The 17,440-nt window shown below is 37.8% G+C and overlaps 1 protein-coding gene across 7 annotated transcripts in view; it reads right to left on the bottom strand.

The window, feature by feature from the left end:
• Positions 1-17,440, bottom strand: part of Agbl1 (AGBL carboxypeptidase 1) — an 887,605-nt gene that overhangs the window by 444,557 nt on the left and 425,608 nt on the right. The window lies entirely within an intron of this gene.

Below are 17,440 nucleotides of genomic sequence, written 5' to 3'. Positions count from 1 at the left end.
TTTTATCAGTTTGCAGAGGACAACAGTGAGCCTTGGAAGATATCAAAATAAATAATTTAAAAACCACAAGCATGAGATGGTCAAGCTGCTCTACTCCAACACACTGAATTTGGGTTCCCTTTTATTCTGGGTCACTGTGCACCCAGTTCCATACATTGTTGAGCTATGCTAGTTGAGAGCTATTTATGTCACAGAGGCCTGCAATTTCTAGTGACTCCATCCAGCTCCACAAAGGACTGTGAGAGCCAGAGATGGTCCTGCACAGACGCATGTTGAAAGTCCCCTTATTGCCTGTGAGTGTGTAAGTGCACAAATGTTCTCTTCCATGAGAATCCTCTATGCCGTAAACCGGAAGCTGGATCAATTATGAAAGTCCTAAAACTCCATCCTCTCAAGATTCATATGTCCCACCTTTTCTAGGACCCAAAGTGTTTTATTTATGACCCTTTAATCTCCATTTAGAAGGCATGCATAATCTCTTGCCACTACCATTGACCTAGTTGGACTCTCAGCCACCTGATCTACCATCTCCCCAAGAGGATGTTGACTCAGAGTTGCTAAGACTCACAAGACTTGGGTCAGCAGAAACATTAAACACTGGCAGCCCCAGACTTTAGCAGCACGCAAAGTACCTTTCATTTCAATACTGACAGAAAATGCACAAAATACTGTATGTTATAAAATTATGTCTAATACATACCAAACAGTGAAAGTTCAAGCTCTTAGTCAAATTGGAAGGGAGAAAAATATGAGTTCTTCTGGTAGAAATGCAGTTTTAATCATTTCTAAAACAGTCAGAAAATCTTTATCTCTCTGGTGAGTTTTTTTTCCTTATATTTAATATAATTTAACTATGTAATTATCAATATAAAGCATGTTTTATATTACCAGAATTAATTATATGCTTTATTATGTTCTCTAACTTCAGACATAGCTTCTAGGCTTAGAGATCATTTTGAAAAGTAAAGTTAAATGATGATGTCATTCTTATTTGGGTTTCTACAATTGTCCTCTAGTTGGCTCTTTCACATCCACACTTGCCTGGCTCTCTGGGTAAGCTCTCACTCTGTTTCTTTAAAGTGTTCATCAAAATAATGAATAAAATCCCCCAAGGGAGGAGCAATCCTGCTAGGCCACAGAGAAGGACTTTGTAGCCAGTTCTGAAGATACCTGATAAAACAGGATCAGATGAAAGAGGAGGAGGTCCTCCCCTATCAGTGGACTTGGAAAGGGGCAGGTAAGAGATGAGGGAGGGTGGGAGGGAGGTCTTGGGAGGGAATGAGGGAGGAGATTCAGCTGGGATACAGAGTTAATAAAATGTAACTAATAATAAAAAAATAAAATAAAAATTAAGAACAAAATAAAAAAATAATGAATAATTTTTTAATTATCATGTGTATGATTTATTTAGATATTCTTGATATTATAAGTTCTAAAATGGCAGGCATGTGTGTTACAAGAAAGTTCCTGCACACCGAGAAATGATTCTCATAGAAAACATTTCACAATATTAGTTGCTGAAATGAATAGATTCTCCTAGTAGAGACACTTAGAAGACTGATTAAATGTGCATGAATATATTGTTACCACAAATAAAGTAAGGGAGGTACTTTTACATCATTTTAACTATTAGTATTTTACTTTGTTACAGAAGTTCACTTGCATTTAAATAGTAACTCATTGCATTATAAAGCTATTTATTTATGCATATTTATATCATTAAAATTACTTCATTTTTTTAAAGGTCACAATTTCATGGTAAAACCAAAAAGATAACGTAGAGACATCCCACAGATCTCCACACCCTTGCATAATGTCTCCCAACAAAATGGTCCATTTGTTTTGATTGCTCACTCTGAAGCATCATTATCAACAGGCAGAATTGATATTAAGAATCACTATTGAAAATGTTGATTGAAAAGGCTTAGAAAGTAGGCTCATATTTTAGATATATACCTAGGAGTGATATAGCTAGATCTTGAGGAAGCACTACTCCTAATTGTCTGAGAAAGCACCAGACTGATTTCTAAATGACTGTACCAGTTTACATTCCCACCAGCAATGGAGGAGGGTTCCCCTTTCTCCACATCCTCTCCAGCATGTCTTGTCACTTGAGTCTTTGATCTTAGCCATTCTGATGGGTACAAGGTGAAATCTCAGGGTTGTTTTGATTTGCATCTCCCTGATGACTAAGGATGCTGAGCATTTCTGTAAGTGTTTCTCTGCCATTCTATATTCCTCCACAGAGAATTCTCTGTTTAGCTCTGTACCCCATTTTTTATTGAATTACTTGATTTGTAACTCAAGTACAGAGCAAGGACATTTTTTCAACCATGTTCATAGCAGTTTTATTCGTAATAGTCAGAACCTGGAAACAACCCAGATGTCCCTCAACTGAGGAATGGATACAGAAATTGTGGAACATTTACACAATGGAATATTACTCAGCAATTAAAAACAAGGAAATCATGTAATTTGCAGATAAATGGTGGCCTCTAGAAAAGATCATCCTAAGTGAGTTATCCAAGAAGCAGAAAGACACACATGGTATATACTCACTTAGAACTTAGAACTATTATATAGGATAAACATACTAAAAGCTGTACACCTAAAGAAGCTAAGCAAGGAGGGCCGTAGGTAAGATGATCAATTCTCACTCAGAAAGACAAATGGAATAAACATTGGAAGAAGGAGAAAACAGGAAACAGGATAGGAGCCTACCACAGAGGGCCTCTGAAAGAATCTACCCAGTAGTGTATCAAAGCAGTTGCTGAGACTCTTATCCAAACTTTGGGCAGAGTGCAGGGAATCATATGAAAGAAGGGGAAGATAGTGGGACCTGGAGAGGACATGAGCTCCACAAGGACCGCAACAGAACCAAAATATCTGGGCACAGGGACCTTTTCAGAGACTGATACTTTAACCAAGGACCATTCATGGATATTACCTAGAACCCCTGCTCAGATGTAGCCCATGGCACCTCAGTATCCAAGTGGGTTTCTTAGTAAGGAGAACAGGGACTGTCTCTGACATTAACTCATTGGCTGGCTCTTTGATCACTTCTCCCTGAGGAAGGAGCAGCTTTTCCAGGCCACAGTGGAGGACAATGCAACAGAACTGATAAGGTAGGATCAGATGGAAGGGGAGGAGGACCTCCCCTATCAGTGGACTTGGAGAGGGGCAGGGGAGGAGATGAGGGAGGAGAGATGTGATGGGGAGGGATTGAGGGAGTGGGCTACAGCTGGGATACAAAATGAATAAAATACAATTAGTATATAAAAATAAAAACTAATTAAAAAAAGAAAGTAGGCTCAGTGACAGTTACTCAGCATTACAGTATCAGTGTAGAGTTTCACTGTCATAACATATGCTTCTGCTCTACCCACCACCTTCCTTTTTCCCTAAACCCTTGGCAAAAACTGATCTTTTACTGTCTTCAAAGTTCTATCTCATCCAGAATAATGGTTGGAACCATACTACTTTATAGATTGATTTCTGATCATTAAAGTAATTACTTAAAGTAATTCCACATCTTCCCATTCATTGTGGCTTATTTCACATTAATACTCAATAATATATTATTACTAACGTTCTGATGATCCAAATTTAGCTACTATAAATAAAGCTAACATAAACACTCATGTACAGCCTTTTCTGTGGGGATGTATCTTTTCAATTTCTTTAGGTAAACACCCAAGCAGGCAGTGGCAGTGCTAGGTTCTATAGCAAACGTATATTTAAGAAGCCAACAGCTCTACTTCAAAGTGATTATACCATTTGGAATTTCCACAAACAAAAACCAGCCATCTCTGTGGATCTAAGTTCTTGTAAAAAAAAGTTGGTGTCAGCATTCCAGATATTGGTCATTCTTGACAGGTGTCAAGTATATCACAATTTTAATATTTGCTTCCCTGATATATAACAGAGATCATTTCTTCATGTGATTTTTTGCCATTTGTGTTCCAGTTTTGGTAAGTATCTGAATTTCTTTCCCTTTTTGTCCATTAATTTATTTATTTAATCAACTTACCGCCTGGTTGCAGCCCCCTCCTTCCTGTCCTCCCAATCCAACCCTCACAGTCCCCTTTCCTGCTGTACCCCTCTCCTCTTCTCCTCACAAAAGGGGAGGCTCCGCATGGGCTCCAACAGGACTAAGCACATCTTCTCCCACTGATGTGAACCAAGAGAACCCAGCTACGGGGAAAAGATCCAAAAGCAGGCAATAGAGTCAGAGAAAAATTCTACTGTAATTGTTGGGGATCCACATGAAGAAGAAAAAGCAGATCATCGGCTACATATGTGTAGGGAGTCAAGGTCCAGCCCATGCATGCTCTTTGGTTGATGGTTCAGTCTCTGTGAGTCACCATTGGCCCTTGTTAGTTTATTATATATGTCTTATTGTTGAGTCCTTGACCCCACTGGCTCCCACAATCCTTCCTTCCACTCTTTCTTCCACTCCCTGAGTGCTGCCTATTGTTTGGCTGTGGGTCTCTGAATCTGTTTCCATCAGCTGCTAAGTGAAGTTTCTCCAAAGACAGTTATGCTAAGCTCCTGCCTGCAAGCATAGCAGACTAACATTAATAGTGTCATGGGTTGCCTCTCTCCCACGGGGTGGGTCTCAAATTGGGCCAGTCTTTGGCTTGCCATTCCCTCAATCTCTGCTCCATCTTTATCCCTATACATCTTGTAGGCAGGACAAATTTGGGATTGAAGGTTTTATGGGAGGGTGGGTGTCTCAATCCCTCCACTGGTCTAAGTGGCTATAGGAGATGGCAACTTCACTTTCCTCATTCCCTGCTGCTGGAAGTCTTAGCAAGGGTTACACCCATAGATTTCCAGGAGCTGAGAGCCTCTCCATTTCTCTGTCTTTAAATTCGAACTCCTCCCCTCTTTTATTTAGTTTAGAAGGACTTTTCTTTCACATACCTTCTGAAAACTCACGTAAGCTTTTTTTCTGCATGACAGTCCGTAATAATGCTTTACCATGTATATTTTGCAATAATTTCCTCTACTCTCTTCTCTTCCAATTTTATCCTCATAAAAGTGTTTTTCTTAGAGTAGAAATAATTTTATATTAATCTCATCTTATTGAATATTTTTATTAGAAATCATACTGTTGATATGATATCTAAAAAATCATGGTGTCAGGGAGGAACACAATGCTATGGCTGATTGTCAAGTCCATGGTCATCATCACGTACATAGTCTCCTGCTATTATCTTCCAGGAATTTTTATACTTTTTCATTTTACACTTTGGTGTGTGTGGTAGTTTGAATGAGAATGGACCCATAGGCTCATGTATTTGAATGTATCGTCACCAGGGAGTGGAAATGTTTGAGAAGGATGAAGGGATGTGACTTTGTTGGAGTAGATGTGTCCTGTTGGAGAAAGTGAGTCATTAGGGATGGGCTGTGAGGTTCCAAAGGCACAAACCACGCCCTCTTTCTCTCTTTCTTTCTCTCTTCCCTCTACTTCTCCCTCTCTTTCCTCCTTCTCTTTCACTCTCTCTGCCTGCTGCCCATGGATCAGATGTAAAGCTTCCAGCTGCTGCTTCAGTCCACACCAGCCTATTGCCCCGCTTCCCACTGTGATGGTCCTGGATTAATCCTCTGAAACTGTTTTCTCTTCCTACCAATTGAACATTAACTAAGACAGTTCTTGATCTATTTGGAGTTAATTATGTGAAAGGTATACAACCATGTCTAGATTATTTTTCTTTAGCATGCAGATTTCCATTCCATTCTAGATCCATTTTTGAAAAATCTATCTTTGCCATATCATCTTTACTCCTCTGTCAAGAATAAGTAACTATATTTGTGAGGGGCTATTTCTTGATATTTTAAACTTCCTCATGATATACTTATCTAATCTTTCACTGTTACCTTTCTGTCTTGTATTCTATGACTCTGTGGTAAGCCTTAAAGTGAGGCCATGCCAGAATTCAAATTGTGTCTTACTCCTTTGTGTTTCTTGGCTACTCTGGTGCATCTGCTTTTCCATTTTGATGTTTACAAAATGATTAGAGGGTACTTTGATTGGAAAAGCATCACATATGTACTTAAATAGGAGGAGAACTGAAATCTTCACAATATTAAGTTTTTATCCATAAATGTTAATATTTCCCTAGTCTCTAAGTTTTCATTTATTTTGTTCAGCATATTTTGTAGTTCTCATTATATAGAACTTATAAACTTTGCTTTGTTAGATTCATTTTCAAGTATTTTATGGTATGAGTGTGTGTGTGTGTGTGTGTGTGTGTGTGTGTGTGTGTGTGTGTGTGTGTAGTGTTGAAAAGAATTTTACTCTGCATACTGAACTGGTTTGGAACTCCCTGTGTAGGCCACACTGGCCTCAAGCTCATAGTATTTCTCTTATACCAGCCTCCTAAGAGTAGAGATAACAGGTATGTACTGCTTTCTCTATTTAGTATTGTGTTTTTAAAGTCTCAAATCAATTTGCTGAATGCTAACTCATAAGAAAGCAACAGAATTTTGTACATCACCTTTTTGTGTTGTAATCTTTCTACCAACACTTACTCGATCAGCATGCTTTTATTTGCATTCCTTGTCTTGTTACATTGCTAACATTTTCAGCGTGACACTGTTTTGCATGTATGGGTGTTTTGTCACTTGTATGTCTATGCACCACATACATACAATGCTTTTATGGCCAGAAAGGAGGATCCCCTGTGACTGGAGTTACAGAGGCCCTGTAAACCACAAAGTATGTGATGGGGATCCAACCCAGATTCTCTAGAAGAACACCCATTGTTCTTAACCACTAAGTCATTTCTAGAGCTTTTCATAAGGTGTTCCTTGTTAACATTCACCCTCTACTTTCAACTCCTCTTTCCTACTGCTCAACACGTTAATTTTCTTCTTTGCTTCTTTCTCTCTTTCTTTCCTTCTTTCTAGATACCATCTCACAGCCAATGTCCTAGTTCTCTGACTCTCACAATCTTTCCACCTCTTGTTTTCTGATGTTCCACTAGCTTTAAGTGTAATGGTTGTGTTGTAAATGTATTAACTGGGACAGGCTTCCAAAAGTCAGTTTATTTCTGCATTCTGACCAGCTGTTGCTTTCTATGACTAACTCGGTCTACTGCAAAAAGAAACTTCTTTAATGAGAGCTACACTCATTTGTGAGTATGAAGATAAGTGTTTAGAAAGCAGCCAGAGCTTAGAAAAGTTGGAGTAGTAGGTTCCTCTCTAGGATCCATAGCCTCCTCGGGAATGGGTAGTTTGCTAGGTTTATAGTGCTTATCATGAGCTCCCTCCTAATGAGTGGGCTTAAATACATATTATAGAATGCAACGTGGTCTGTATCGGCGAATGTTTCAGATGGGCTTAAAAACTATGTCTATTCTGTGATTTTTTTTTTTATAAAACCCTCTATAAAAATAAATTGCATCTGTTGATTGATGGTACTTATTTTATTACTGCTACATCTGCCTACTGATAGAGAAGTTGTACAACCTGCAGCTGTAACAGCAGATGCACCTTCTCTTTTCAAATCTCATGCATTTGGCCTAATCCCCCTATGTGTTTTATGTGATTAAGCACATTCATGCTATGACCTGTTACTTGGTTTTGGAAAATGTATTCCTTTATCATTAATGTATTGCCATTCTTTGTCCATGATAATTTATCTTACTTTGAAATTTCCTTTGTCTGAAATTACTATCAACTACTATTTTGTTTTGATTAGTGTCAATATATTAAAGCAGATACTTTATATCATTTCTTTTCTTCCCTTTCTTAGTATAGTGGATTTTTTCACTTGGTCTTTGAATGTGCAATATATACTTGTAACCAATACAAACACACTAATAGACTGATACTTCAAAAGTAGTAGCAGTGCTTTTAATTATTCTTCCTTTCTCCCTTATGGTGTCACCCATGTTATTCCTTTGACTTATATGTAAGATAATTGTACATGCTGATTATCAAATACATTGTTGCCATTATTGTTTTTAATAATTGCCAATCTGTTAAATTAATAAAGAATTAAGTAAAATATTTCATTTCACTGTCACTTATTCCCTCTTCAGTCATCTTTCTGTCTTTATATGTACTGAATATAGGGCCTACATTATTTTCCCTCTTTCCAAAGTTCTTTTTTGTAGCCACAGCACTTTTTATTCATTCTGTGTTACAGTCTCTGAGTTTCCTAAATCTGCGGTTCTTGGATCTGACACTAAGTGAAGCCAGTTTTGTTAGCTAATATACCTCTGTAGAGATGACCAAAAATTCAAATTAACTTACTATTTCTTGGGAACCTTAATGAGCTGTGATCCTTCCCTGAGGCCTGGGGACAGAGGATTTATAAGGTGAAATGGGGATCATCCTACTCATATTTCCACAGCTGTAGCTTATCCATTCATTAAAAAATTGACTTAAAACTGTCATTTGTAGAAAATGTTCATTCAGTTTCTTCATTTCTATTTTTATCTTACATAAATACATCTGTGTCTAAGAGAAAAGGGCAATGATGGGTATTCTAAACTGGAAGAATTTTGTTTTTTGTTATTGTTTGTTTTTTTTTGTTTTTTTTTTTTTTTTTTTTTTTTTTTTTGCTAATGGACAGGAAATAGATGAGTTCAAAATCTCAAGTGGAACACTATTATACCATGAAGGTAAAAAGAGATTTAAATAAGATGTAGTATGCCCCCATGTGTATAGACAGCCCATATATTGTAATATTATGTTTAAGCATTAGAAACCTTATTTCTGAAAACCTCCCTTCTCTGACTCTTCTTAGCTTCTGATAGCAGATTTAAGAACATAGACTGTGGCCTGGTAAGGCTGCTCTCCCCTCAGGGGGAGGTGATCAAAGAGCAGGCCTATCAGATTATGTCAGAGGCAGTCCCTCTTCCCATTACTATGGCTACAGAAGATGACAATGCAGCCATTCCTGATGGGATCTGATAGACTAAGATCAGAAGGAAGGAGAGGAGGACCTCCCCTATCAGTGGACTTGGGGAGGGGCATGTGCAAAGAAGGGGGAGGGAGGAGCTTATGGGGGGATACAAAATGAATAAACTAATTAATTTAAAAAAAAGAAGAAAAAGAAAGATAGAAAAAAAGAACATAGACTGAGGATTTTAATCTCAGAATTTGCTTGAAAACCAAATATGATGCATCAAAGACCAGGAGTGGAAAGCAGCCAGAGTGGAGCCAGACTGACAAGTATTCAGAAAATCCTAGTTTGGGTTGATTTCTGACTTATGTAATCTTTCGTGCCTCCCTGAGACTTGAGCTCACCCTCTGCTAAGAGAGCTAAAACCCCATACTAGTTCAACCCAGACCCCACAGCATCATAGAAACTTGTCCAGAATTTCCCTGAGAAATTGTCTTCCATCTTTTCATAGACATGGAATCACACCTGGCCAAAAAGTAGAGAGTCAGGTGTAACCTCAACTGAGGAAGACACATTGATTTGGACTCAGTCATTTTTATCTTAAGGCATATTTTAGGAACTCAAGCTGTAACCTATTTCATTTGGTTTCTTATTACTCCTTCCAAACCAACCTCGCTTTCAAGATTCAAACAAGAGAACTCTCAGAGGTAGGTTTAGAATTCTGTGGATGGAGTGTGTGTCAGAGTTCATTTCTAGGGTGGAACTCTGTGATCAGCTTTACAAAACCCAAATATATTCTTCCATTTTGTTGATAATGTAGCAAGAATGTAGTAATGTGACACTTAGAACCATGGGTATTTATGACAACTGTTCAGAACATAGTTTGCTCTTGATGAAGTTTGATAGAGGGAAATAATATTGCCCAAGCCCAGTCTTCCAAGATTAATAAATATTTAAAACCTCTCTTAACATGATGTATGTCCCTTCTTTATATAAGGCAATCCATTGCTTTTCAGGCTCCAAATAAGAATTTATTCTTGCTTTAAACATAAGCTGCTGAGTCATTTGACTCATTGCACAATTTCTCTACAACACAGCATACCCTTTAAATAAAGAATCTCAGGGGTCATAATTTTAAACTATGTATAACAAATTCTTGCTCTTGTTAGCTCCACAACCTGTGAAATGCAATTAATTTCTGAGCTTCTTTTCTGTTGTATGTGAAACTTTCTGTTGTATGTTAGTATAAATACTTATTCTCTCAACATATATTTTTAAAGCATCATCTAATGATGCACACTGGTGTGGCATAAATTATATCTGGAAAATGTTAAGTTTATTGTTATATTAATGCATGTAGAGTATTACAATGGTGTTTGACCAAGGCTTGGCACTGTGGAAGAAGTATGAAACATTCTCATCTCAGAATTAGAAATCTATGAAGAGGGTCAATGACTGAAAATGTCATTAAAAAGGAACACATGCTTAGCAGTTCTGCACAAGGCCTGATTTCAGTTCATCCCAGTGCAATACTCATTTACCTAGAAACGCAGGTTCTCTGAGATTCGACTTATAATTATTGCAGAATTTCTGGCCTCTGCTTCTTTCAAAAGTTCTAAATGTCACATTTGAACTGAAAGTCTTCTCATGAGATGTTATTCTTCATGTAAGGTCCTAACACTGATCATCAGACTTACACCTCAAAAAAAAAAAAAAAACAAAAAAACAAACAAACAAAAAAAAAAAACATGTCTACGGAAGTTAGACAAGATAATCTAATCTACTCAGGACCCAAAAGGAATCAGTCAGTCCTTTCTGTGTTAACTTAGATCTAATACTTCAATTCTTGTACTTACATTAAAAATTTTGACAATCTGCTTGTCTGCTATAGTTTGTTAAAAGAAGAAACTCTTCCCTCACTCATCAGTACTTAGCAACTGGTGCATAATCAATAAATGTTTGGTTTTGAAATATACATCAGCTTCATGAAGGTATGAATAACAGCCTAAAGCTCTTTTATCAAATGTACATAGTTTGTAATAATTGCCACAATTCAGTCTTGGAACGCATTGCCTTACCAATTCTCTTCTTGCTCATTTGTGCCATTTTGCCTTGGGCGATTTCTGACACATTTTTTTTCAACACTTTTATTTCATTCAGAAACATTACATAAATGAATAATAGTATATTTATTTCTGACTTTTTTCAGGGTCATATGTTTTCTTTTTTAATTTTTATTTTTATATTAATTACAGTTTATTCATTTTCTATCCAAGCTGTAGCTCCCTCCCTCAATCCCTCCCAATCCTACCCTCCATCCCTCATCTCCTCCTATGCCCCTCTCCAAGTCCACGGTAAGGGGAGGTCCTCCTCCAATTTTACCTGACCCTAGCTTATCTGGTCTCATCAGAACTGGCTGCATTGTTCTCTTCTGTGGCCTGGCAAGGCTGCTCCCTCATCAGGGAGGTGGACAAAGAGACAGCCACTGAGTTCATGTCAGAGACATTCCCTGTTCCTCTTACAAGGACACACACTTGGATACTGAGTTGCCATGGGCCACAACTGAGCAGAGGTTCTGGGTTATATCCATACATGGTCCTTGGTTAGAGTATTAGTCTCAGAAAAGATGCCTGTGCCCAGATATTTTGGTTCTGCTGCCATGCTTGTGGAGCTCCTGTCCTCTCAAGGTTTTACTATCTCCTTTCCTAAAATTTCCCCGTACTCTGCCCAAAGTTTGCTTATGAGTCTCATTATCTGATTTTATACAATGCTGGTTAGAGTCTGTCAGAGGCCCTTCGTGAAGGATCCTGTCTTATTTCCTGTTTTCTTCTTCCAAAATCCGTCCCATTTGCCTTTCTGAATAAAGACTGATCATCTTACCCAGTGTCCTCCTTCTAGCTCACCTTCTTTAGATGTTCAGAGTTTTGTAGGTTTATCTTATATTATATGTCTTGTATCCACTTATAGTGAGTATATACCATGTGTGTCTTTCTGTTTCTGGGATACCTCACTCAGGATGATCTTTTCTAGATCCCACCATTTGCCTGCAAATTTCATTATTTCCCTGTTTTTAATTGCTGAGTAGTATGCCATTGTGTGAATGTACCACAATTTCTGTATCCATTCCTCAGTTGAGGGACATCTGGATTGTTCTGGCTATTATGAATAAAGCTGTTACAAACATGGTTGAACAAATGTCCTTGTTCTGTATTTTGAATATATGCCTAGGAGTGGTCTAGCTGGATCTTGAGGAAATGCTATTCCTAATTTGTCTGAGAAATTGATTTCCAAAGTGGTTGTTCAAGTTTACATTCCCCCCAGCAATGGAGGAGGGTTCCCCTTTCAAAACAGCCTCTCCAGCATGTATTGTCACTTGAGTTTTTGATCTTAGCCATTCTAATGGGTGTAAGGTAAAATTTCAGGGTTGTTTTGATTTGCATCTCCCTGATGACTAAGGATGTTGAACATTTCTTTAAGTGTTTCTCTGCCATTCTATATTCTTCCACAGAGTATTCTCTGGTTACCTCTGGACCCCATTTTTAATTGGATTACTTGATTTGTTGCTTTTTAACTTCTTTAGTTCTTTATGTATTCTGGATATTAAGCCCTTTGTCAGATATAGGGTTGGTGAAGATCCTTTCTTAGTCTGTAGGCTGTTGTTTTGTTCTGAGGAGAGTGTCCTTTGCTTTACAGAAGCTGGAATGGGAATAGAGGGACATGGAGGGAACAGGAGTCCCATAAGAGACCAACAAAACTTAAAGATCTGAGCACAGGGGTTCTTGTAGATACTAATACACCAACCCAGGAACATGCATGGAGAGAACCTAAACCCCTGCTCAGATGTGAACGATTGGCAGCTCAATTTCCAATGTGGATCTCTGAGGGAGGGGAACAGGGGCTGCCTTTAGCATGAACTCAGTTTACTGCTCTTTGATCACTTGCTCCTAATGATGCAGCCTTACCAGGCCACAGAGGAAGAGGATCCAGGCAGTCCTAATAAAACTTAACAAGCTATGGGCAGAGGGCAATAGTAGAAACTCCCCCCTTCGGTGGACTAGGGGAAGGGAATGGGGGAAAAGGAAGGAGGGTGGAACTTGGGGGAGTTGAGGGAGGGGCCTTCAATTGGGATGTATAATGAATAAATTGTGAAAAAAAATTAAATTAAAAAAATTAATTGTAAAAATTGCTGTATGACTTGCTGGCTTAAGTTTCATTAAAATGCATAAAGTGAATTATTACTTGGGATTAGGCCAGAATTTCCAATAATTCATAAATAACACTAAATTCAACCTCTCTACTCAGAAGGATTTCCCACATCCTTCTCCAGCGTCTAACTCAAATTCTCCCTATTACATACGACCGATAGGTCCTTTCTGTGGTGCATCCAACCTCCTTACCAATCAAATATCTCACTTCCTTCTCCAGAATCTACTGTGGTGAGCTTCCTATTGCCTTCTGCCCAATCTGCCAGATCTAGTAAGCCCCAAATCCAGTGTCCTGACTACTCTGGCCACCTCTTTGTATGTCACAACCAATCTCAAAGATTATGTCAGTACCCTAACAACTTATTTCCCAATTCAGAGGCCCCTCCCATGGTGCATTCAAAACCAGATCTACCCCCATATTCCAGCCTTGAAAGAGGAGGCACATCCTGTACATCATCACAGACCTTTCTGTTTGCCTGACTTTATCCCTGACACATTACCTCTAAACCTCCCTGCTCACACATTCTTTCTTTGTCCCCAATCTGCTCTGTTCATATCAGATGCAGAACTAACAAAATAAGACCACATGCTGAGATCTCATTTCAAAACCACAAATAACATGTGTTAAATGTTGTTTTCTTGCTGTGAAGAGATACAATGACAAAGGCAACTCTTATTTTATGTTTCAGAAGATTATTCCATTATTTTCTTGTAGGAAGCAGACAGACATGGTACTGGAGCAATAGCTGAGAGCTTTCCATCCTGATCAGCAGGCAGCAGGCAGAGAAAGACAGAGACAGAGACAGTCAGATAGAAAGAAAGAAAGAAAGAAAGAAAGAAAGAAAGAAAGAAAGAAAGAAAGAAAGAAAGAAAGATAGATAGGCATTGGTGTGGGCTTTTTAAACCTCAAACCACAGCTCTAGTAACATACCTCCTTTAACAAGACCACACCCACTTCAATAAGTCCACACCTCCTAATTCTTCTCAAACAGTTCCATTCCCTGGTGACTAAGCATTCAAATATATGAGCCTATAGGGGCCATTCTTATTCAAACCACTACAAGTAAGAATGAACCAGTCAGTGTCTTCTTCCTAAAGCTACCAGTCCTGTGAAATGTTTACCAGTAATAATCACCTCGATGAAGTACAGAACACAGAATTTAAAAGAACAACTTCATCAAGAAAACAAGGAGTTTAAAGAACACACACACAACAATTCAATTACATTAACGGGAAAGAATTTGAAAAGAATAAACAGCTGAGTGATAGCAAAGAAAACACGAATATATGGCTGACGGTTATGATGAAGACAATCCAGGACTTGAGAATGATATTCAGTAAGAAGATAGGAATATTGAAGAAGACTTAAGCTTAAGTGAAGATGGCATTGAAAAAAAAAAAACCAATAACTCAACTAGAAAACTCAAAGGAAGCCTTATAAATAGAATGAATCAAGCAGAAGATATAATATTGGGACTTGAAGATAAAATATAAGATCTACATCATTATACAAGGAATATAAAAATGTTTTGAAGAAACTCAGGAGAAATACATACACATGGGATACCATGAAAAACCAAGATTTGAAATTAGGTATAGATGTAGAATAAAAATTCTAAGTCAATGGGATAGGACAGAGAGTCAACAAAATCATAGAAGAAAACTAAGGGAGATACACTAACATAGATACACAATGCATATAGAGCTCCAAAATAGACAACATCAGAGAAGAAAATCACCACAGCATATTGTATGTAAGATAGTAATGTATAAATAACAAAGAAAGGATATTGAAAGCTACAAAAGAAAAAGCACAAGTCACACATAAAAGAGGACTTACCAAAATAACAACTGACTTCTCAGTGAAAACTTTGAAAGATAAAAGCACCTGGAGCAACGCACTCTAAGTTCTTAAAGACTGTGGCAGCCAGTCTAGCCCAATAAAATGGGCAATAACAGCTACCGTAATTTAAGGAGATGAAAAAACTTTCCATGAAATAAGAATCCTAATTTTTTTTTTTACCAACCTGAAAGGTTTTACAAAACCTGAAGAAAATATAGAAAGTAATATTTTAGGCTAAAAAGAGGAATGAGCTTGGTAGAGAGACAATAGAAAGAAATATAAAGCCATCATCATTAAAACACTAAGTACCACTGAGAACACAGACATCACCTTTGAAAATCAACAACACATGACTGCAATTTAAACACACATTTTAATAATGAATTTAAAGATTAGTGGCTTCAATTCTCCTATCAAAAACAGTATGACTGAATGAATCAAGAAATAAATTTTATTTACCTACAAGAAATCCATATTAGGCCACACCTTAGATTAAAAGGATGGACAAAAGAAATCCAACCAGGTGAGACTTGAAAGTAAGTAGCCATCACTATCCCAATATCTGATAAAGCAAACCTTAAATCAAAATTAATCAGAAGAGATAAAGAAAGACAGATACTTTGTTAAAAATCAAGTGACACTTAGCCAAAACAGACATTACTTTCCTAAACACGTATCACCAAACTGGTGCATTTCATTAAAAATGTTCTACTAGATTTAAAAACATAGATTATCATCAATCTGTTAGCAGTGAATAATTTAGACACTCTACTTTCTCCAACAGACAAGCCATCTACACAAAAAAGATAAAGAGAAATATCAAAAATGACATTATACATCAAATGGACTTAACACTGAAATTTCAAGATAAAATCGTAGGCAGTGCCAACACAATCTTGAGTAGGATATTCTTTGACCCAAAATTAAGACCAACAATTCAGAGAAATTTCATAAGAACTGGAAAAGCTTCTATGCAGCTAGGAAAACAGTCAACAGTGAAGAGGCAAGTCCACAGAGTGGGGGGGTAATCATTGCCAGATAAACATCTGACAGAAGATTAATAACTTGAATATATAAAGAACTCAAAACACAAAAAAATAAAAAGTGACAAACTTTAAAACATGGGCCTGGGGTCTGAACAGAGAGTCCCTAAATAAGGGAAAAAATATTGCTATAAAATATCCCAAAAATTATACCTTAGCCAAGGGCAATGCATGGAGAGGACCTAAAACCCCTGCTCAGATGTAGTCCATAGACTCAGTCTCAGTGGGTTTCCTCCTAAGGGGAGCAGGGACTGTCTCTGGCTTGAACTCAGTGGCAGGCTCTCTGATCACCTCCCCCTGAGAGGGGGGTGCGGACTTGCCAGTCTATAGAAGACAATGCAACCAGTCCTGAGGAGACCTAATAGGCTAGGGTCAAATAGAAGAGGAGAAAGATCTCCCCTATCAGTGGGCTAGGGGAGGGGCATAGGGAGAGAAGAGAGTGGGAAGATGGTTTTGGGAAGAGACGAGGGAGGGGCCCAAAGCTGGGATACAAACTGAATAAACTGTAATAAATATAATAACAATAAAAAAAGAAAAAATTACAAAAAAAACCTTAAATCTCAAAAAAATTCTCATTCCTGGCATTTAGGAAAATTTAAATTAAAATAACTTTGAGAGTTATCTTCTTTCTGTCAGAGTAGCAAAATTCAACAACAAACTTTGGAGGCAATGTGAAAAAAAAAAAAGACACTTTTATTCCCTGTAGGTAGGACTGCAGGAGAGAATTCTCAAAGTATTAAAAATAAATCTATCATATGCCCCAGCTAGGACACTCCTTGGCATATGCCCAAAGGACTCAAATCTTATTCCATAGATCCTTGCCCTGTCATGTTCATTGCTTTTCTACTCAGAAGAGATAGGAAACGAAAACAACCAAAATGTTCTATAACTGATGAATGGATGATGAAAATGTGGTACAAATACACTGTGAAATACTATTCAGCTATAAATAAATATAAGATCATGAACTTTGCACATTAAAGAATGGGCTTGCTTCCATGTATGTGGACCTATCTGCATTGCCCACGTGGCACGCCTGGGTTGGCTACCCAGAGGCTATTTAAGCTGTGGGCTGGCTTTCCCCAGGGTCCGAGGATTGTTCAAGGTTCCTGAATAAACTGCATTGAAAAAAAAAAAAAATGGGACTAGAAAGATAATGCTGAGGAAGGTAACCCAAACCCCAAAAGACAAATTTTACATTTTCTCTCTCATCAGAGGCTCCTAGCTCCAAATCTTCAAATCCTGGAGTAACTGAAAAACCAGAAAAGTATAAAGGGACCATTACCAGGATAATGAGAGTATGGGATCAATAGACAGGAAAATAGCAGGGTGCAAGCAATCTGCTCAGGAAAATGCGAAAGGAGGCCTTCTAATTAGAGAAAACAAGGGAGATGAATACTTAACAAGGAGAAAGGAGGGTAAAACAACCATAGGAATGGCTGAAATTTTCTTAAAGAATTATACTATTAACTATCTCCCTCAAACTATA

The sequence above is a fragment of the Meriones unguiculatus genome, chromosome 14 (assembly GCF_030254825.1).
Source record: "Meriones unguiculatus strain TT.TT164.6M chromosome 14, Bangor_MerUng_6.1, whole genome shotgun sequence".
NCBI classification, from domain to species: domain Eukaryota; kingdom Metazoa; phylum Chordata; class Mammalia; order Rodentia; family Muridae; genus Meriones; species Meriones unguiculatus.
Note: the sequence above shows the minus strand (reverse complement) of the source record. Positions and strands in the feature narration are given on the sequence as shown.